Below are 14034 nucleotides of genomic sequence, written 5' to 3'. Positions count from 1 at the left end.
TTGTGAGAGGCGCTTTCAGTATCCTGGTGCCCCCGGGTGCTGGCTGTGCTCTGTCATCAGAAAAACGAGATGTCCCTAAAGTCAGTGGTCACTGGATTTGACCACAGGAATCTCCAAAAGCCTTGTCCGTTTTCTCATAGTTTTGAAAAGTATATACTTACGAAGAATTTGGCTTTGAGTTGTTGCGTCCAGCTGCCTTTCTTTTATTCTGTTTCCCTCAGCTTTTAGCCCACAGACCCTGGTCAAAACTAAAAGTGCTGTTTCTACAAGGCAACTGCAGACAGGGTGCTCGCGGCCGGGAGCACAGAGGGCTCTTTGTGGGTCCCCGGCTCGGGTGGGTGTGACGGGGCGGCAGAGCCGGGACGGGCCCGGCCCTGGCTCGGCCCGCGGCAGCTCTTCCAGCGCCAGCGTCCTCAGGGAGCAGGGCCGGGGCCTCGGGCCTGAGAGAGGATGTGACTCATCCTTGGATCTGGAAGCTGGTGCCTCTGCCCTGTTGTTTGGCCAGTTCACGGGCTTTGGGGCTTCCCAGGGGAGCCGTCGGTGCTGAGAGGGAAGCGTTCTCGTGCTCTCGGCCCCAACTTTCTCTTCCGAGTAACTGGGGACCCCCAGGAGGAAGGCGGCCTGCAGCTGCTGGGAGGGGAGCAGGGCACAGAGTGTCCAGGCCAGGCTCCCTCTCCTCTCCCACCCCCCGACGACATTCTTTGGGTCCTGGGGAATGCTCCATTTGGGCAGGTCTCCAGGGGTGTGTGTGCTGAGCGTGGGGCAGGCTGACCCCCAGGTGGGAAAGCCCGGGACACGGTGCCCCAGGGACTCTGAGTCTCGCTTCCAGCGGGTCCAGATCATCACCAGTGCCTGTGCCCCCCAGCAGACCCTCCGTGACCCCAGCGCCGGAGGCAGAGTTGATTCACGTTCACTGGACTGGACGGGAGCTCTGCGTGCCTGCGTCCTCGTCTCCTCCCTGCCCCTCATTCTTCGAGCCTGACTTCCTTTCCAGTTATTTCCATGCCCCCCCTCCTTTGCCAGTTGTTGAGATCTTAGCCATTTTCCAAAGCCCATCTACTTCACAAGACTGTTGCCATCGCTCGGGTCAACGCGATCCCGTATTTGTTTCTTCCCCTTGGCACCCGGGGTGGCCGTGCTCGCATGGGGGCAGGTGCGCCGCAGTCAGCTAGGTGAGGCCCCATGTACCCACCTCCTCTGTTGCTTGGAGCACAGGGCCCGGAACCTTGGAAGAGCTCCATCAGTGAGCATCCACGTGCCGGCCCAGGTGGCAGCATCCCGAGGACCGGCCCCAAGGAAAGACCAGATTTTAGCTTCAAAGAGGCAGCTCAGAGGCAAAACGAGCCTCAGGGCGCTAAAAGCGAGGGACCAGATCCTAAAGTGGCCCCTGGCCGGAGGTGGGATGCTCACACACACACACACACGTGAGCACACGGCCCCCAGGCTCCTCCCTGGCTCTGAGATCCATGGTGGAGGACCCCTGTGTAGGAGGCACATGGTCCAGCTGAGCGTCACCCGCTGGGATCTGGGATCTGCCATTTGTCTTGAAAGGCCAACACGATAGAGGCCTGGACCCCTGAACTTTGGGGGGCCCGACAGCAGGGGCACCAAGTGGAACAAAGGGCCTCCAGACGTGTGCGGGGGCTGCGTTTTGCCCACCTGGTGTCACGTTCCAGCCGCAGCAGGACAGACAGATGCCCGGCCAGGTGAGGAGATGCAATCTGCTCCCCTGGTGCGTCTGTTCCTGGATCGTGTGATGGGAGCAGATGCTGAGGCAACACGGCCGCAGGTGCAGAGAAAGGGGGAAGCCCAGGCCCTGGAGTGAGTGCTACGGAGCCCAGGGCCTCCAGGGGTGGCTCGGTTTTCTAAGTGACGGATCTGAACTTTCTCGTGGCGTAAACCCTCATCTGAGGGGCACTGTGTGTAAGAGGAAGCCTGGGCGGACCTTGGCGTCTGCAGACAGTGGCCCCACCGGACCCCTAGTCTTTGCATCCTCCTGCGCGAGGGGTCTGCCCTGAGGCTGCCCCGCTCACCCTGATGCTGACGCTGATACTGTTGCTGCGGGCGGTGCCTGGCCGGACCCCACTGGCAGACAGCCTCGGTCAGGCAGGGCTGGGGGCTTATGATTCCTCACGCATCTCACCTGCACAGGAGGCCTGAATTTGCTCCTGAAGCAAGCCCACGGCTGCATCCATGAGGGGTTTCACGCCCTGCCCTTTCCCTCGAGACGGCCCAGTGTCAACTGTACTGCACAGCCCTCGGGATCAGAGTTCAAAACTTCCCTGATTGTCTCTCTAGTTGCTTTAATTCAAAAATTATTATTTAGCATCCTCTGTCGCTAGTCAGCACACTGTACGCTTAGGTGAGACGGCTTGCCTCTTGCATCACTTAAAAATACGAATGAAATTATTGAAAATAAGAAGCTGTTCCCGAGGTAAACCCTGGCCTCCAGCAGCTGCTGGGGACCCTCAGAGGGGGGATTCTAGCTCCGCAGAGGTGTTGCGTCTGGTCCCAGCAGGAACGCGGCCGCCTCCCCCTGCCTCTCCGCATCCTGCTTCTGTTTATGAGGGTCATTGCTCTGCTGCAATGAACTGGCCGTCCTTCCACCGTGAATGTGCCCTGGTTCACGTAAAGGCTGCGCTCGGGGCCTGAGGCTGCTCCAGCCTGCCTTCCTTGCTGCTCCCAAGGGCATGCTCTGAGGAGCTGCTTAAGATTTTTAAATGAAAATTCTTATTTCTCTGATTGTAGACTCGCATCGTAGGCCTTATCCAGTTTCCCTCAACTTATAACATTTTGCAAACTCTAGTTCTGCGACATCACAACCAGGGTGGTGACATTGATACAACCCACCAATCCTATTCAGATTTCTCCAGTGTTACTTCTACTCGTGTATGTGTGTGTCTGTCTGTATGTGCATGTGTGCATGGTGTGCGTGTGCATGTATATATGTGTGTATGTGTGTATGGGTGTGTGTATGTGGCTATATACGTGTATGTGTGTATATGCATGTGTATGTGTGTGTGTTTCTTTAGGTCAGGTTCAAAAAGGTCACACCCGTGAGTAGAGAGATGACATGAACAAGGACAAATATAAAAGAAGGACAGGACATAGAACGTCAGATTTAAAGGTGACACGTACACCGAGGGAAGAAAACAGGAGAAACGCCAGACAGAGCCCTGAAACAAACACGTGAATGCAAAGTGGCTCATGAACTGCACTTACGGGCGTCCACCAGCGCCAGACTGTGTTTCTAGTAATTCTGCAGTGGGTTTGCGTCATCACCCCCATTTTTCAGAGCAGAAGATGGAGGCCGGGAGAGCCAGGTCTGCCCATTGGGTTCACTTCGAGCCCAGTTCTGCTGCTCTAACGTGGTTCTAAAGCTGCCGTCTAAGGACCAGAAGAGCCATAAGGAGAGCTCAGCCAGGGTTCAAGGTCCTCTGTGGTCCACCTGGTCGTCCTTCCCTCTCCCTAGCCCCCGATATTTTTACCGTCTCCATAGTTTTCACCTTTCCCAGGATATCATATTGTTGGAACCGTACCGTGTGTCATATTTTCAAATTGGCTTCTTTCCTATGTGTCTTGCCACGGCTTGAGAGCGCCTTTCTTTTTAGCGCTGAATCACATTCCATTGTGTGGACGTCCCATGGTTTATTTATCTCCTCACCTCCTGAAGTTCAGTGAACATCCATCATCTCATATAGAGCCGGAAAAAAAGTACTTTTTTTTTCCCGTGATCAGAACTCTTAGGATTTACTTTCTCAACAGTTTTCATGTTCCATACCGCAGTGTTAACTGTAGTCACCACGCTGTGCATCCCCCGTCCTTATTCATCGTATAACTGGGCGTTCGTGCCCTTTGACCACCTTCCTTCAGTTACCCTCCCCCCACTCCCACCTCTGATGACCACGGATCTGAGGTTCAGATCTCTTTTTCTATGGATTTGGTTTGTCTTTCTTTTCTTCCATTTTTTCAAGACTTCACATATAAATGAGATCATACAGTGTCTGTCTTCTTCTGTCTAACATTTCATTTAGCATAAAGCCCTCCAGGTCCATCTGTGTTGTCACAGATAGCAGGATTTCCTTTTGTATGGCTGAATAATATTCTGACACACACTATCGTCTATCTGTCTATCTCACATCTTCTTTGTCCATTCATCTGTTGATGGACACTTAGGTTGTTTCCGTGTCTTGGCTCTTGTGATTCATTTTGAGTTAATTTTCATGATGGTTATAAAGTCTGTGTCTGGAATCTTTTTTTTTTTTTTTTTGCACACAGATGTCCAGTTGTTCCAGGACCATTTGTAAAAAGACTATCTTTTCTCACTGAATTGTCTTTGCCCCTTTGTCAAGGATCAGTTGACTACATTCATGTGGGTCTATTTCTGGGCTCTCTAACCTGTTCCAATTCATCTATCTGCCTGTTCTTTCACCAATACCACACTGTCTTGATTACTGTAGCTTCACAGTAAATCTTGAAGTCAGGTAGTGTCTATTCCCAGACTTTGCTCTCCTTCCACACTGAGGTGTTATTTCAGATCTTTTGTCTTTCCATATAAACTTTAGAGTCAGTCTGTGAATATTCACAAAATATCTTGTTGGGATTTTGCTTGGGACTGTATTTGGCATGGCCTTTTTCAAGTGCTGAAAAAAAGAATTGTCATTTGCAAATTCTATATCAACCAACTACTCTTCAAGAATGAAAGCACATGTTCAGATATATCAAGACATATTTGGAAGAAGTAAAACCTAGAAGAATATGTTTCCAAAATATAGTGGCCACAACCACTGTGGAAAACAGTCTGGAGGCTCTTCAAACATTTAAAAATAGAGCTACCTTAAGACCTAGCAATCCCACTTGTTGGTATAAACCCAAAGGAAACGAAAACGGTGTTTCAAAGAGGTATCTGTGCTCTCAGGTTCATTGCAGCATTATTCACAATAGGCAAGATATGGAAACAACCTCAGTGCAGCCAGTGGATGGATGGACGGATAAAGAAGATGTGGTGTATATACAATAGAACATCAGCCATGAGAAAGGAGGAAATCCTGGCTTTTGCCACAGCATGCAAGGACCTTGAGGACGTTATATGTCCTCAAGGTGCAATAAGTGCAATAAGACCGACAGAGAAAGACAAATACTGTGTGATATCACTTATACGTGGAATCTGAAAAAGCTACACTCATAGAAATAGAGTCTGGAATAGTGGTTTCCAGGGACTGGGGTTGGGGTGAATGGGGAGATGTAGGTCAAAGTGTACAAACTTCTAGTTTGAAGGTGAATAAGTTCTGGGGATCTAGTATACAGCACAGGGATTATAGTTAAGGATACTGTATTATAGACTTGAAAGTTTCTAAGAGAGTAGATCTTTAATGCTCTCACCACAGAAGAGAAATGGTAGTTATGAAACATGATGGAGGTGACGGCTGGCACTATGGTGGTTATCATTTTGCCACATGTAAGTGCATCAAATCAACACGTTCTACACCTGAAATGTATGCAATGTTATATACCAATTATGTCTCAGTAAACTGGGGGAAAAAGGCATATCTTGAAGCATAAAACTAGAAGAATATGTTTTCAAAAGACATATCCTAAGGAACGACTATTAGGAAATTCTCTAAACAGAAAGGAAATGATAAGGAAGGAATCTTGGGACATCAGGAAGGAAAGTAGAGCACGGTAAGAGCAAAACTATGGGTAAATACTGTAGGCTTTCCTTCTCGTCTTGAATTTTGTAAATTACGTTTGATGGTTGAAGCGAAGACTTTACCACTATCTTATGTGGTTCTAATTTTATGTAGAGTACACACATCAGATTATTCAATTGTGGAAATTAACACAACACTGTAAGTCAACCATACTTCAGTAAAATTTAAGAAAATAATTAAATTGTAAACGTGGGAGGATAAATGGAAGCGCCGTGAAGCAAGCTTTCTCCACATCACGGAACTGGGCAGGTAATGACACCAGCGAACTGGGACGGTGTACAGTATGACACCTGCAATGACCATTAAATAGATACACTCAAAGCCACTAAAGATAAATAAAACTGGATTCCTAAAAAATGCCCAAGTAACCCAGCGGAACTCAGGAAAAAGAAAACAGAGAAACGGGCTGTTGTGGACTGAGTGTTTTTGTCCCCGCTGGCCCCGAATTCATACGTTGAGATCTAATCTGCACCGTAATGGTATTTGGAGGTGGGGCCTCTAGCGGGAAACGAAGTCATGGCTGTGGGGACTCTTGGTGGGATTAGTGCCCTTGTAAGAAGAGGCAGACAACCTGCTCCCTCTGCTCCTCCCTGGCAGGCACACAGAGGGAAGCTGGCCGTCTGCACCCTGGAAGAGGGTCCTCACTGGAAGATCACCATGCTGGCACCCTGATTTTGGCTTCCCCGCCTCCAGGACTGTGAGAAGTAAACAAACAAATAAGCCACCCAGCCTATGGGACTTTGTTATACCAGCCTGAACCTACTAAAACACAGACAGTCACCAATGACAACAGGTAACCAGAGAGAACAAACAGAAAACAGAAAATAAAATGTCAGACTTACCCTAAGAACAGAAATTACATTACAGTTGATTGGTCTACATACTCCAAAGACAGACATTGACAACGTAGATGAAAAAACATGACCAAACTCTACACTGGGTGCAAGAGACCTACTTCAAATATAGCAACATAGGCAGGTTGAAAGTAAAGTGATAGTAAAGATATATCATGCAAATAGTATTTGAAAGAAATGAGGTTATATTAGTGACAGATATTATACTAATATCAGATTACATTATATTGCTATCAGATATATCAGACTTCAGAACAAAGATTACCTGAGGTAGAGGGAGTCATTATATGACAGAAGAACCAGTCCACCAGGAACACATCTCCATTCTGAATTCGTTTTCAATTTCATCAGTGTTGCTAGTAATCACACAGCATGTCTTTTTCTTGTCAAAGAGAACTGAAACCCTTTTTTCTTCTCCCTCCCTCTCTCTCTCTCTCTCTCTCTCTCTCTCTCTCTCTCTCTCTCTCTCTCTATATATATATATATATATATATATATATATATATATATGCATGCATATGTATATATGTAGTCTTCTATATATGTATCAGGATAAGCCCGTTTTTTATGAAGGAAGTAGGCATAAATATTAGATCTGTGATCTATATATACTTAGTGTGTTTAAATAATTTTGAGCTCTGGCTTTACATCTTTAGAAAATGATATTGTTTCTGTAGACCAGCATTTTTCTTTGGTTCCAAGTATTAGTATAAGATATTTCTACTACTTCAGTCCTGTATGGGGGTATGGTATGTACATGCACACACTCTCACACCCACATATTGGAGAATTCTTTGAGTTCCACGGTTGCTACCAAGATCCAGGGTCCAGACCACACGGGGTCTATGTTATGCTGGCCAAGTGGATTGCTGTCTCTGACAGTAGGAAGATTGACTTTTAAAGAGAAAGACATCAAAAGGCATGTGGTCCCCTTCTCTCAAAACATGTTGAATATAGTTAGTGCACAAGGGATGAATGGAAATGAGTTTCGGGACTGATTTACCTTCAGTCTTTCTAGAAAAAGAGACATTTAGGCCATATTTGAATTGAAGTTAAATCAGCCCCACTCCCAAAACTCATTCATCTCACACACACACACACACACACACACACACACACACACAAACACACATTTTTATCCTCTTAACAAAGATTTATACACCATAAGCCTTCTTACCTAACAACTAACCTTGTCATAGTTTCCTAGTCATTTATTTGTGGATCAGGTTACCTGTTCAAGGTAAGACTGGACCAGGATGTCTTGATGAAAAATTGAAACTTGACTCGATGTATTTGAATCAATAAAGGAACAGGCATCAACGAGAATGTTGATACCTGATGTCACTGCAATTTTACGTAATTTTCCTCCTAAAATGCCACTAATAACTTGATAAGTATGTCATATAATGTGATGACAATGACGTCCTTACTTTCATTAAAAACAACCAAACTTCTTTATTATAGAATTGTCATAATATTGCCATTGTTGCTTTTACCTCTTGATCTCCCTCCCCTGTCTCTCTCCTCCCCTCCCCCTCTTCTCTGTTTCTGCTCTGCTATGTTTGCTCGCTGCTTTTATCTCTTAGATTCCACATGTAAGTGAGATCACACAGTATTCGTCTTTCTCTCTGACTTATTTCACTCAGCATAATACCCTCGAGGTCCATCCATGTTGTTGCAAATGGCAAGGTTTCAGTCTTTTTTATGGCTGGGTAATATTCCATTGTGTATTTATACACCACATCTTCTTTATCCATTCATCCATTGATGGACACTTAGGTTGCTCCCATGTCTTGGCTATTACAAATAATGCTGCTATAGGGGTCCACGTATCTTTTCAAATTAGTATTTTCATTTTCTTTGGAAAAATACCCAGAAGAGGAACTGTTGGATCGTATTACGGTAGCTCTATTTTTAACTTTTTGAGGAACCTCCCCACTGTTTTCCACAGCGGCTGCACCAATTTACATTCCCACCCACAGTGCACGAAGGTTCTCCTTTCTCCACACCCTCGGCGACATTCGTTGTTTGTTGTCTTTTTGATGACAGCCGTTCTGACAGGTGTGAGGTGGTGTCTCATTGTGCTTTTGACTTGCATTTCCCCTGATGATTAGTGATTTTGAGCATCTTCTCATGGGTCTCTTGCCATCTGTGTGTCATCTTTGGAAAGATGTCTATTCAGGTCCTATGCCCACTTTTAAAATGTATTCTGTACACGGTTCACTAACAACAAACTATCAGAAAGAGGAGTAAAGAAAACAATCCCATTTACAATCAAACTGACGGGAAAAAATTACCCAGGAGTAAATCTAACTGAGGCGGTAAAAACCTGTACTTGGAAAAGGATAAGACACTGACGAGAGAAATTGAAGGCAACCCTAATGGAAAGATACACTGTGCTCAGATTTTGGCATTTATTGTTGTTATTAAAAATGTGAGAAGAAACAAAACTGGAAGGAATATTTCTTTCATCTTTTGAAGAGAATGGTGATATAACCTGCAGAACAACCCAGAGTTGGAGTTGACGTCAAGAACCGCCTTCCCCCTCCCCCTTGTGTGACCTTGACCTTGTGCAGGTCACCTGACCCTGTAGGTGACAGTGACGGTGCTGAGGACGCAGACAGGACAACCATGAGGACTGAGAGAGGCCGGGCAGCCCTCATCACCAGATTTATCACCGCTTTGAGACGCTCAAAAATCGGTCCTTCTTTCACCTATTTCTACCCAAGCAACTATGGTGGCAAAACCCCTTACTTTATGTTTTTTCTTTTTACATTACTGACCTTGATTTTTCACCAATTGTACCTAATTCAGGGTGGCTTTACCTGATTGTATTGCAGCTTTCTGTAGACTTGTACCCTTCATTTCCGGTACTGCTTACATAGCCTTCCCCCGCTTGGCTTCTCCATGCATTTAATGGCTACCTTACTGGAAACAGAACGATCGCCCAGGGAACGGTAAAGTGGATGGTCAAGCAGTTTAGAGACTGACTTTCTACTGCATTACCCTGGTAAAATGTCAGATTTTCTCAAGACACGCAACACTTCCATTTCATGGACTATTAAAAAGGAAAATGTGCTTCACTCATCCAGTTTCCTGTGTCCTCTCGTGCAGGCATGTCGAGCCATCGATCATTCCCTGTGGACAATCCCGGGTGGAAAGACTCGTGGGCACTCGGGGACGTCCAACAGGCCGTCAAGGGTGAGGAGAAGGTGGGGGAGATGAGGACCCGACACCCTCCGCTTTGTAACAGGGTATGACTTCTCACGGTGTAACAGCGCACATTCATCCTGGGATGAATTTAACTCTGCTCTTTGTAGCAAAGACAAAAGATAACCGTGGCGTGCCCCTCGCGTCTCCAGTTCCCAGACAAGGATGAGGCTGGCAGCTCGGGCGGGAATGTGGTTTCCTGGCCCCTTTACCTCGACTCTAGGGAATAACAGGAACGTGGTATCTTATTCACACCCCGTCATCCAGGTTGTAGCAGGAGATTTGTCCATAGAGATGGCTCCTGGAGGAGCCCTGACCCATCAGCCGCCCCCTGGAAGAGCTGAGTGAGCGGAGAGTGAGCTGCCGGCTGGAAGGCTCCTAGGTGAGCCGTCGGGACCCTCCGACGTCAGCGCCGGGGTGGCGCCTGGTGGCCCCTGGTATGTGTGTGCCCCATGGACGGAGACGGATTTCCTGGTGTGCGGCACCCAGCGTGCTGCTGGCTGCTGGGGCCGCGCGTGCCTTTCCTGCGTGTCCCTGAGGAGTCTGAACGATTGGAGTGGAATCAGGGTCCGGGGGCCAGGGACCTGCTCATCCTCTCCAAGAAGCTTATACGCTCATCAGAAAGGTGGAACAATGTGAATGGTTAGAGATCTTCAACTTTCAAAGCCTCCCGTCCTCAGCAAGGTCAAGCGAGGCTGTGACAGACACCAGCATCTCCAGCTGGCCCGGCACCCACCAGTGCTGTCCACACCTCCCCGGGAAAGGTGTCCTGGGAGGAGAGGGCAGAATTGGCTGCGTGCCCTACAGCCCTGTCCCATTCCCCTCAGCCCTTCCCTGCCTGGGACAGGGAAGTGGTCCCGGAGGTGCTGAGTCATCACGAGGTGCCGCTGTGCAGGGGCGGAGGGTGCAGGTGGCCCAGGGGTATCGATCCCACCCTCTTCCCGTGAGAAGTAAGTTCATGTTTGCGTGGCCAGCTTGCCTTGTCTTTCTCTTCCTCGCAGCCAGACGCCTTCCTAAGGGTACAAGGTCCTGCCTCAGCTGCTGCTTGCCCTCCTGTCCATGCTGTCTTAGTGCAGTGTAGACGATGTGAGTTGTGCACGTGCATATACACTCACTGCCCTCCATCCTGCTGCAGGGTTCCCAGTGTGGACAATGTGGGCTGTGCAGAGCCCTTGCCCAGTGGTGTCTGGTGGCGCTGCCAGCCACTCTGGCCTTGGTTCTGTGCCGTTTGCAAGCCCATCTCGGGCGATGTCTTCACACACTCCTCTGCTGTCTTGGAACGGCTTCTTCCCGCCCCTCTCACCCCCGCCCAGCCAGCACTTTGTGGCCTGGACGACTCCTCCTGATTCCCCGGAGCCTCAGTTTCCCTGTTGCTGTCAGGAAACGTAGACACAGAGCTCCCCGTGACCCTTGCTTTAAACTCTCACAGCAACATTTATTTTCCTTCAACATGTTCATTGTAGTTATAAGCAAATAATCCTTTGCGTGGTGGAAAGGTGATTTTTTTTCCTTGTGCCTGGCTGCAGGAGAGCACGGGGCACGTGCTTTCGTGGGTGTGTTCGTCTGGCATGTGGCAGGGCACAGGGCACGTGAGGGGGACTTGAGAAGTGCATCAACCCGGGAGGAGTAGTGGATCAGCTCGTGTGCAGTGAACTCGGCCACGTGTTCCTTAAACGCAGGGACGGCTGGGTGGACCTAAGAGCAGGAAACCAGTGCGAGTCACTTGGGCTGTGACGTTCCTAGTCTGACCCCAGCGGGGCAGCTGACCTTGCCAGAGGCCGGCAGCCTGGGCACAGGGACAGGGCTCTGGCGGCAGGGAGGCCAGGGAGCGTGGGCCAGGGAGCTTCACGGGTGCAGTGGAGGAACACTAGACCCGGGCAGGTTCTCACGTGCTCACCTTGCGCCCGGTGGCCCCCTCCTTCCTGCTTCCTTGCTGACGCCTCCACAGCTGGGGCCGCCGTCTGCACTCTCAGCTCAGCTGGCCAGGGGGCCGCAGGGCTGCCCCAGGGCCACCACCGTGATTTACACCGCCACACATTCGTTCCACCTTCTAGGGAAAGTGGGATAGGATGAGACATAAAGAAACATTATTTCCCGAAGGTGGACTCCATTTCTTTAACCATTCATAAGTGTCAAAAAATAACTTACGACCCCTCGGGGGCTGGTATTGTATTTCAGTGACTCTCCCGCTGTGACTGCTGTGTACACCCTAGAGCATCCCCCTCCCCCATGGGCGCACCCTGTGCACGCACAGCTGTGTCCGCGAGCGGCAGGGCGGCGGGACGCCGTCACGCCGGGGGAGTGTCAGCGCGCGCTGCACGGGGTGAGGAAACCGTCCCGTTCGTGTTGTTCTTGTGATTGATTAAATCTGGCTTTTGTGAGCCCATAAAAAGAGAGGCAGTCGGGGGACTCTGGGCTCAGTGCAAATGTGAACTACCTCTGGCAGGTGCTTTCAGCCCTGAGAAGTCTGCCCGTTAACACGCAGGACGGCCATCCTGTGATGCCGCGATGCTCTGTCTGGGCCCCGGGGACAGAGAACGGGGCCTCCGAGCATCCAAACAGGCGTGGGGACCACGGCGAGTCCTCTGCTTCCCCACATGCAGGAGCTGTCAGGGAAGCACGAGGTAAGATAAAATTGCATGTTTATTCGTTATTAAAAGAGACCAAAGAGTATAGTCGCCGACTGTAGTTTTTATTATGGTATGGCAGTATCGTTTAGCCTTATTATATCCGCTAATTAAAAGTTTTCTTACGTTTTCCGAAGGGGCAGCCCCAGAGAGTGCCTGGCCTGGATGTGAGACCCCAGGGGAGGCCTGGGGTTGTGGAGGGATGGGAGGGTCACGCGGTGTGCCCGGACAAGGGTGAGGCATGGTATTTAAGGGGACCCCAAAGAACAGACGACCCCCCTCAAACCTGGAGCCAAGATAAATAATAGTTAATGCAATATTTAAAAAAAAATTCACGTAGGCAAACTACGGTGCGCTGGCCAGTCGCCTGTGGTTTTTTTTGTATTTTTATTTATTTATTTTTTTCAGTCATCTGTTTTTGTAAATAAAGTTTACTTGGAGCCCCAGGGCTGGGATGAGGGTGAGGCAGGGCCCTGAAAATGCAAGATGGGAGCCTGTCTTTATTCTAAGTAAATAGAAAAAAGTTTTCTTACATTTTCTGCTCTGATGGTGTTGAAAACAGGGGCTCTTCTGAAATTTTTGTGATTTACTTTAAAATAACCACGGGACAGAATCAAGAGTCCAGAAATAAACCCTAAGCACCTATAGACACAACTAGTGTTTGATAAGGGAGACAAGAACACTCAATGGAGAAAAGGCAGTCTCTTCTGTAGATGGTGCTAGGAAAATTGGATATTCACATGTAAAAGAAGGACCCCATCTTACACAAAAATTAACTAAAAATGGATTAAAGACTTAAATGTAAGACTCGACACCGTGAAACCCAGAAGAAAACATAGGAAAAAAATCTCCTTGACATGGGTCTTGGTAATGATTTCTTGGAAATCACACCTAAATCACAAGCAACAAAATAAAAAAGAAACAAGTGGGACTACATGAAACTAAAAAGCTTCCGCACAGCAAAGGAAACCATCAACAAGGTAAAAAGACAGCCTACCAAACGGGAAAAATATTTGCAAACCATATATTTGATATGGGATCATATCCAAAATACATAGAGAACTCATACAACTCAATAGCAACAAGTGAAATAATCCAATTAAAACATGGGCAGAAGATCGGAAGAGACATTCTTCCAAAGGAGGCATGCAGATGGCCAATAGGTACCTGCAAGGACGCTCAGCATCACTAATCATTAGGGAAATGCAAGTCAAGACCATAATGAGCTGGCACCGCACACCTGTCAGGATGCTCATCGTCAGAAAGACAAGAAATAACAAGGGCTGGCGAGGAAGTAGAGAAAAGGGAAGTCTTGTACAACGTTGGCGCAGCGACTGTGGAAAACAGTGTGGAAGTTCCTCGAAAAGTAAAAAATAGAGCTGCCTTAGGAGCCAGCAGCCCCACTTTGGGGTATTTATCCAAAGGAAAGGAAAGCACTCAGTCGAAAATATATACGCACCCTGATGTTCACTGCAGCACCGTTTACAATAGCCGAGACATACCAACAGCCTAAGTGTCCCTCAGTGGATGAGTGGATAAAGAGGGTGTGTGGAGAGCACGTACACAACGGGACGCTGTTCCGCCACGAGGCAAAAGGAAATATTGCTGTTTGTCACAACATGGATGGGCCTT

At 48.3% G+C, this 14034-nt stretch overlaps 1 protein-coding gene across 16 annotated transcripts in view; it reads left to right on the top strand.

Moving 5' to 3' along the window:
• Positions 1–14034, top strand: part of PPDPFL (pancreatic progenitor cell differentiation and proliferation factor like) — a 185949-nt gene that overhangs the window by 62453 nt on the left and 109462 nt on the right. For 3 of the 16 annotated variants that reach the window (XR_010936542.1, XR_010936538.1, XR_010936543.1), the window contains 5 exons: positions 9680–9766; positions 10043–10157; positions 10777–10861; positions 11954–12098; positions 12222–12399. The exons of 5 other annotated variants lie outside the window; for them this stretch is intronic. The gene's annotated coding sequence lies outside the window, so the exon portion shown is untranslated. The remainder of the gene's footprint in view (positions 1–9679; positions 9767–10042; positions 10158–10776; positions 10862–11953; positions 12099–12221; positions 12400–14034) is intronic. 8 more of the 16 variants (XR_010936546.1, XR_010936540.1, XR_010936548.1 and 5 more) reach the window with 6 other exon arrangements.

Source organism: Pseudorca crassidens, chromosome 17 (assembly GCF_039906515.1).
Source record: "Pseudorca crassidens isolate mPseCra1 chromosome 17, mPseCra1.hap1, whole genome shotgun sequence".
Lineage (NCBI taxonomy): Eukaryota > Metazoa > Chordata > Mammalia > Artiodactyla > Delphinidae > Pseudorca > Pseudorca crassidens.
The sequence above is the reverse complement of the archived record's forward strand: the minus strand, read 5'-3'. Positions and strand labels throughout refer to the sequence as shown.